Genomic DNA, 9063 nt, shown 5'->3' on the forward strand with positions numbered 1-9063 from the left:
AAGAGCAACTTATCAATAAATAAGGGAGCAGGACCAATCAGACACTTTCAAAACTGCCTATGAAAAAAGACTACAGTGAGCTGGTGGAGGGCCCTAAATCTTAAAGGATAGGTAGTGGGGGACCTACAAGAAGCGAATGCCATGCACGAGATCAAGTGATGGGGCTGTGGGGATCTACAGATGAAAAGGAAGTTGGCCTACAAAGAAAACATTGCAGAGGCTTGGGGTGAGGCAGACAGGAAACCATGAAGCCCCAGAGAAACCAGTTGCTTGGTGACTTCCTAGTGGCTGCGAGGCTCATCTGTACTTCCTACTTTTTATTTTCATAAGCACTCCCTGAATCACTGCAGTAAACCTTTGAAGAGCTCGGTTTAGACCAGCTCCGGGGTCCCAGCTGCCTCTGGCTTGCTTTGCTGAAGCCTAGCAGGGCTGTGCGTGAGAGCAGGGGACTTGCCCATGAGCCAGTGCATGGCTTTATGGTAGGGCTTCGCCCATTCATTGTGGCTGCTCAAAGCCTTTTTTTTTTTAACCTTCCTTCCAAAGGTTGTGCCTGGGCTTTTGATAGATAAGACAACTGGAAGGGATAGTCCCGGATTGCAGGTGTAGCTTTGCGAAAACATGAGAAATAAACAATAACAGAGCTGTAGAGACTATAGATTCTTCTATTACAAGATTTTTCTATTAAATGGCTGATGCTAACCCTATCAGCTTTACACATTCAGCTAATCACAGGGTGCCCTTGCAGCCCCCTTGTTGCTGAGCCACTTATATATACTCGTAGGCCTCTTTGCAGTTTTAATACAGTGTCTGTTTAATGCACGACCCCACGGTAGCCTATGTGTCTTCTGCTCCCCAACCTCCCTCCTATTCCACAGGCTCTGGCTTAGCATCTAGACTTGGTTTCACTACAATTTTCCCAAGGCCTAGCCAGCCAAGCTTTACTTTCCTCCTTTCTCATGCTCAGGGCCTGTCCTCTACTTTATCCCTGCTGCCTGACTCCCACCTCCAACCCTGCCTTACAGTCCCTGACAGCTCCTCAGCTAATTCCCCTTCTCCTCCACCCTCAGGCAGACCCAGAAGCATCACAAGATAATTCTAAAGAGGAAGAGAGCTGGTGAGAGGCTGCATTGGCCTCATTAACTCCCTCGAGCCTTCAAAACGTGTTTCCTTCGGGTGTACAATATTGAGGCACTGACCACAGACAAGAACCAGGATTTACAAAGACCTCCAAGAACCATATAAGTTCATAAAATGAGCCAAGAACATCCATCCTAATGATTTTGTGGCCCAGCATCCCCTGATGTAGGAATCCTCCCAGCAGACCATTACTGAAGGGCTAGGTTTTGAATCAGAGAATGGTTTAGCCTGGTACAGGGGCAGGGCTCTGGCCTCAGGTCCTTGGCTTAAATAGGTGATCACCACAAGGCACACAGAAGCCTTGGAGTAAAAGATAAGCTGTTAACTCTGCCTGGATCTATTGTTCCACACTATCCAGGAGGTGAGCAATTGTTCTGATTGTGTTTGGATATGAAAGCTAAATTAGCTAAGAGCTTTTATAGATTCTTTTGTGTTAAACATCCCAGGATTTGGGTCTCTGCAAATTTGCTGAGCTCCGCAGTCAGATCAGAAGACACTGTACCCAAAACATGGTAAGAACTTCTGCTAAAATCAGAAAACTTCCTGGATTATTTCTTCCCTCCCTTCCCAGAGTTCTTGCCCCATCTGAACGGTTCATCTGTGGAGCACAGACCCAACATTATGGGGCTCCTGTCCTAGATCAAGAAGTAACCACAGTGTTCCTTCATATTTTTTTAATTTAAATTTTTTTGGCAATTACTATGTGCCAGCCACTCTATGTACCAAATTATTTATTTATTCCTCACACAATCCTATTTTTAAGTGAGCAAATATGGCTTAAGAGTCTACACACAAAACTGGTGTCCCAGTTTCTCTGGAGACGTAAACGCAGGTGGTCTAACTCCCAATATGTGGCTATACCACCGTGAGGGTCAAGAGACACTTTAATTCAATAAGACCGAGCCAATAATTCAAGTTTCAAGAAGGGAGACAGAGACAAACATAAAGCAAATCACACAGGGTTTATTTACCAGTTCCCAATGGCTCTTGGCACCAGCAGGCCACCCGGAGGATCCGCTGAAAGACACACACAAGGTCTGGGGGTGCGGCCGCGACGGCGTCGGTCACTGCAGCCCTCTGGAAGTTCTCCTAGAGAGGTGCGGGGCAGAGCAAGGCAGGGTCAGCTTTCCCCGAGCTGGGGATGAAGTCTGTGGAGGGCAGACAAGCATCCAAAGATGTGGCCCCTGCTTTTAACAGCTGAGTTGAAGGTGTGGTGCGTCTTCAGTGTGTCTTATAAGGGTCCTGCTTGGAAGCCAGGGCTACAAAGTGTTAATCTTATCGTGGCTCGGAGGCATCACAATTACACTCAGTCACACAAGATGAATTTACTTATTTCAAATCTAATACACACATCAAACTTATATTCCTGACTCTAATACACACACAAATCTATTTCTATAACAACTGGTAAATAACTAAGCCAGAATCCCACACAGTAGCCTTCCTCCCTGAGGCCTTTCTTCCCGCCAGTGTTAGGATAGAGGCCAAGCTCTTTCAATAAAGGAGCTGAAATTAAAGATGAGTTGAACACTCAATACACAGGTTCTGAAAAAAGAGAAATGGTGTAGGAATTTATTTTCAGAGAACTAGAAAAGGGAAGTGCTCTGCGCACTACTGAATGCAAAACACCCGAGGGAAGGTCCTCCTGCTGTTTCTTTGTATTCTGACTGTTTCTTTGTATTCTACAGCAAACAATCAATCAGCTTTCATTGTGCCTACTAGAGGGGCCTGTCGGGTTACATGGAGAAACACTGAGCCCCTTTTTTAGTCAAAACAGAACACATACAGGATTTCAAGCCCTACCCCACCTGTTCAGGCCCCTCTTTAGTTTCTGTTCCCCAAATGCAACAACTGTTAACTCTTATCTATGTCTAGAGTTGCCTCGGTGTACATAAATAGTGTGCTTAAATGGCTCATTTTTTAAATGTTATTCATTAACTTCCTAAACCAGAAAATGAGGATTTAGCTCTTTTACCACCATCCCACATACCTCTTCTATTTACCACATCCTCTTAATATAGTGATACAGTGTCAAGATATTCAGAAGCTAGGGAAATTCCTCGCCAAGAGGAATGAGGAAACTGAAATAAGAAAATAAAACAAGGCTAAACAGTCTGGGAAGCATGCAGACATCTTGCGAATCATAAGACCTTATGTTTCCCAACCAAGGACACTCGAGAGAAAATAGTTTATACTCCTCCCTAAGCAGAGAATACATAGCTTAAATCACCTTGGCCTGGGAAAATAGAGAACAAAGACCCAATTAATGCCATTTGTGCCAGCTAAGCCCAGGGACAGATACCACTTGAGGGGGAAATGTAAGGTAGAATAGATAACTGTTAGGTCAGGAAAGGGGGGGGAAGGAAAAAGAGGAGTTTATCTCACCCATTAAACAAAGAAGCCAGCTGCCTTAGGACTTGCCAAACAAGATGACCAGATATATGTACAAACATTCTGAGATAAGCCACAACAATGTAGCAGAATCCTTGTCTGCTACCCACAATATCTGGCAGGGGAACTTTGAAAGCTATAGGGAGAAAGGTATAAAATCCCTTGAACCCCCACCAGACGCAGTGCTTAGACTAGCTGAATTGCCCACTTGTGCTTTATGCCAAATGTATTTTCAATAAATTTGCTTGCTTTGCTTCCTTAATAAATTTGCTTGCTTTGCTTCAACACTGCTGTCACTCGCTGAAATCTGTCTTGAAAAATTGGCAAGAGCCAAGGAGGGGACAGCCCCACCCCTTTGACTCAGTGGGCTGTCCACTAATAACATTTTTTTATTAAGTCAACACTAGAAGTTACATTATTATGACCAGATAAATTATTGTTCACAGCTCAGCCATGTGGTATGTTATGATAATTCCTCCCTTGTACATTCCTTAGTTGTAAATACCTATCACTAATACAGCCTTCAACTTTCCAACAGTTCCTTTTTTTCATTTTAGGATTCATTTTTGTCTTTATTTTCTTTTTTCCATCACCATTTATCCCCGCTATACCCTCTTCCACCTTCACACTGTTGTCTGTGTCCATGAGTTCTTTCTCTTTTTTCTTTTTTGCTCAATCCCTCCACCTGCCACACACACACACACACACACACACACACACACACACACACACACACCCCTCCCTAGAGCTGTCTGCCTGCTCTCTGTCTCTGTTTTGTTTGTTAGTTCAGTTTGTTCATTAAATTCCACATATGAGTGAAATCATATGGTATTTATCGTTCTCTGACTGGCTTATTTCACTCAGCATAATGTTCTCCATTCTGGAACCTTCTGTCCACCTACTCCAACGCAAGCTAGTTAGTGGCTCTCTGTTAAAAGGAACATCCATTTCTTCTGTCTTAATTTACTCCCTAACATTGGAGGAATGTATCTACAGAAGCTTCCTCAAAAAGGATGTAGGGGAGGTAAAATAGTTGAGACTCCTCATATCTGAAAATGCCAGTATTCCACCCTTACATTTGATTAATAATTTATCCAGATATAAATTCTCAGTTAGAAATAATTTTCTCTCAGAATTTTAAAGGTATGGCTCCATTGTCTTCTAGATTCTAATGTTAGTGTAGAATCAGATTTCTATTCTTATACGTAATAGTTTGGGGTTTGTTTCTTTCCCCTCTGTCTATAAGCTTTTCCTCACTTTTTTCACAATGATATGCTTTGGTGTATGCCTTTTTTCATTCATAGGCCTGGGCACTCAAGTAAGTTTTTTAATCTAGAAGCCCATATTCTTCAGTTCTCAGGATTTTTCTTGTATTATTTCTTATCATTCTTGCCCTCTGTTGTCTCTATTCCTCTTTTTCTGTAAGTCCTATCACTCAGATGTTCAACTTTTTAGAATGATTCTTATTTTTCATTTCATTGTCTTTTTTTGTTTGACTTTCTGCAATACTTCTTCAACTTCATATTCCAAATCCTCTACTGATTCATTTATTTCTGCTATCATACTTCTAATTTGCAGGAGTTCTTTCTTAGTCTCTGCATGTACTTTTAAAATGTGAAAAATTCTGAATTCCAATACTTATCAGGTCCCAAAGATTCTTGGTAAGTGATTATAAACCTGTGTTAATACTTTTTTAAATATCCAGCATTTGAAGCTATGTCTGTAAAAAAAAAAAAAAAAAAAAAAAAGCTTGTTTTTTTCCTGGTAACTAAAATTTCTTTTGAGGATCTTTCCAGCAGGAACAAACTCAATTTTCAGACATAAAGATCAGGCACAGCAGGCCAAACTGAGACGGGCATGTGTGAGATGACATTCTAAAACAGAGGCAGTCATTTTCTCTGCAGTCTTTATTTAATTAATGTGATATTTTTCTCTTGTCTCTATGACACTAGTAATTACAGTTTTTGTGAAGTTTTCTTCTGTTTCCTACATTGTCTCTATTTCTCATGAGGTGGTGTTTTTTGTTTTTTTTTTATGTTGTTTTTTGATTGTCTCGGTTTCTGTCTTTCATGTTTCAAACTTTCTCAAATATCTGGTAATGCTTAGTGGCCTTTTAAATTTAAAAGTGACACACTAAAAAGCTGACCAGAAGCTCTGTGTGCATGGGCAGGGTAGCTGGACTGGTGGATCTTACAAGAAAGGGATTGAGAGTAATCTGTCCATTTTATTTAAAGAACCCTAAATAGCAATATCTTTAGGCATTTTTCTCTTGAGCTATTTAGTTTTACAGAGAGACTCCTCTCATGTTATAACTAGGGAAAAGGGAGTATAACCCTAGCTTGACAGTACTGTGGGAACCCACACAAAAATGAGGTTAGGGAGTAGTGATCTCTCTGTTCAGTATGTAGACTTTCATTCACTCCCTCTTTTTTAGAATGGCATCTCACACATGCCTATCTCAGCTTGGCTTGCTGAGTCTGATCTTAATCAGGTCTGAAAATACAGTTTGTTCCTGAAAAGTTCCTTAAAAGAAATGTTAGTTACCGGGGGAAAAAAACCAAACTTTTTTTTTACAGGCGTAGTTTCAAATGCTGGACATTTAGAAAAGTTTTAACACAGGTTCATAATTACTTATCAGGAATCTTTGGGACCTAATAAGCATTGGAATTCAAGATTCTTCATATTTTAGAAGAGTAATATATTGACTAAATCCTATATTACATCACATCCACAGCAGGGTTAGGGCACCTCTTCATAATTATATGGATTAATATTTATGTCACAAAACAAATAAATATTTAAGCTAAGTAGGTTAAATAAAAATTTATAAATAGACTCACATGAATCCAGGTCAGGTTTTGCCACCAAATGGGTTAAAAATTAAACTTGGTTTTCACAAATTTTTCTATTTGGACATTGCAGATAAGGAAATTGCACTTGAGTATCCGTTTCCTATGTGCTTTCTACACCTCCTGTCACGTTGGGGCCTTTTCACGGGGATGCTATAACTATGTGAGGTTGCTTAAGAAAAAAGCAGCAGTTCAGCCTTGGACTTGGCATCATTGAGATGTCTATTAGACACCCAAGGAAATGTGTTGAGTAGAGGAGTGAATACATGAGTGTGGTGTTCAGAAAAAAGGTCTGGGATGGAGCTATAAACTGAGGGATGCCAGCATGTGGATGGCAGGAGACAGTCAGGGAGTGAGGAGACAGAGAGGAGGCCAAGTCCAAGGGTTGCCCCCTGGGATATTCCAAAATGAACAAGTGAAGATGAGCCAACAAAAGAAAGTGAGAAGGAAAAGCCAGTGAGAGACAAGGAGAACCAAAGAGAGTGATATTCCAGAAGCCAAGAGAAGATATTTTTTGAGAGGAAGTGGGATAATCAACTATATAAAATGCTGCTGATAAATGAAAATTAAGACTGAGATTTGGACATTGGATATGACAATATGGAGGTGACTGGTGAACCCTACAGGTGTAGTTCTGTGAAGTAATAAAGGCAAAACAGTGACTAGATGGGGTTAAAATAATGAGAGAAGAGGAACTGCAGGGAGCAAGCACAGATGACTCAAGAAGCAGAGAAATGAGACAGTAGCTAGAGGGGTAGATGAGGTCAAGAATATGTTTGTGTATATGTGGGGGGGGGGAGGAAGCAACAGCCATAGATGGGTTGGGGGGAGGAGAGAGAGAGCAGGGAGAGAAAGGAATGGTCCAATAGAAAAACAGTGGAGAGAGAAGGGAGAATTGCTGAGGTCATATCCTTAAATAAGGGAACAGGGTGCAGTACAAGTGGAGGCGCTGGTCTCACACAGAAGCAGAAACAATTCATCATCCAGCGTAACGGGAAGAAAGTAGAATACAGGGCATAGGTCTGGTAGTGGCAAGATGAGAAAGTTTTCTTCTGCCATTATTTTCTCAGGTGAGCGGGAAACAATGTTCTCAACTGAGAGTAAGGATGGAGAGGCTGTGTTAAAAGTCTGAAGAGAGGGAAAAAGGTCTGAGACAGCCACCTAGATTAGAGAGAGTGGCAGAGGTTCTCAACCAAGGCTGCCCACTGGAATAACTGCAGAGCTTTAAAAATATGTACCAATGCCCAGGTCCAACCTGAATGAAATCAAAGTCTTTGATTTCATTCATTTTGGGTGGAATTCAGGCAGCAGTACTTTTTATGATCTCCCCCAGGTAATGATAATAGAAGCCAGAGTTGAGACCCACTGGAAATAAAGCAAGGTGGCCTGACAACACCAAAGTCCACTCAAGGGCCGTGGTCATGGATTAGTGTGGGGCAGGCCAGGATGATGGTGTTCTTTTCTGTGTCACATTCAGCTGTGTGGAGCAGGCATGGGGTACAGTGAGAGAGATGGATTTAACTCGGGTTAAATGAAATACCTGTAAAGCATATAACATGCCTGGACATGGTAAGAGTTCAGTAAACAAAACCTGCTATGTTTATTTTTATTACCAGCTAAGTGACATATACCAGCCTTGTAGCAAGTATAATTTTGTTTTTATCTCATCCAGATGAGTCATCCAATTTGTGTATATCATAGGGTTTTGAAGTCATTTGTGAATAACTAAAATCACAAATGTATATCCTCTGGGGTGTGTGTGTGTGTGTGTGTGTGTGTGTGTGTGTGTGTGTGTGTGTGTGTGTGTGTTTGACACTGAGCACTGCACATAGCCGTGGCTGAAATTCACAGGTTACTCTCCTTCTCACCCCTCCCCGTGTCCAAATTTAATAACAGTTTTGTACCAAACTTTTGTGAAGCCCCTTCCAGTCCACACCACTTGAAACCTGCCTTTTAGGGGTTCCATGTTTGCAATTCCTGTCTAGTAATCTGTTCTACTCCCTCTGGGAAGGTCCACCCTTGATCCTAACCCTGAGCCTGTAGAGAGCTCTGTAATGATAAGTGCCATCTCAACACCCTCTCTCCAAGTCAAGCCTGGTGGGTCCATGTCCTCCCAACTGATGGAGAAAGGCTGCAGACTCTACCCTGAGCCAAACTGGGTGGGCTCCAGTGCCAGCAGAGGGCATAAGCCCTGTGGGCTCACCTGCTGGGGGAGTCCCTACTGTCAGCTCCTGCCTCCTTCCACAATGGATGGATCTAATGTTAAATCTCTGTGTGAACCTTCTTCTGTGTGGGCCTGCTGTTCTCCTCAGCCCCCACCCTAAATGCCTGCAAACCCCTCCTGTGGGGGGTCTACCCTCTTCTTCTCTGACTCTACCCTGCCCTGCCTTTTGCTCCCGCAGCAATGTGTGCAGCTCCCATGCCCTGATTACACATGTCCATCTCTCCCAGATGGAGGCCCCTCAAGGGAGAGGCTGGCCCTGTCTTTCTTCATATCCATGGTGCCCAGCAGAGTGTCTGGCCCATTAGGTGACCAAAAACTGAGAATAATCAGTGACAAGTGCTGTGACATTAAAAATTACTACCATTTATTGATCACTAAGCACATGCGGGCACTAGGTTAAGCACTAGATAGCACTCACACAATGCTATGGGGTAGGAATGATCCATACAGACTACAGATGAA

The sequence above is a fragment of the Miniopterus natalensis genome, chromosome 6, assembly GCF_054644295.1.
Source record: "Miniopterus natalensis isolate mMinNat1 chromosome 6, mMinNat1.hap1, whole genome shotgun sequence".
NCBI lineage: Eukaryota > Metazoa > Chordata > Mammalia > Chiroptera > Miniopteridae > Miniopterus > Miniopterus natalensis.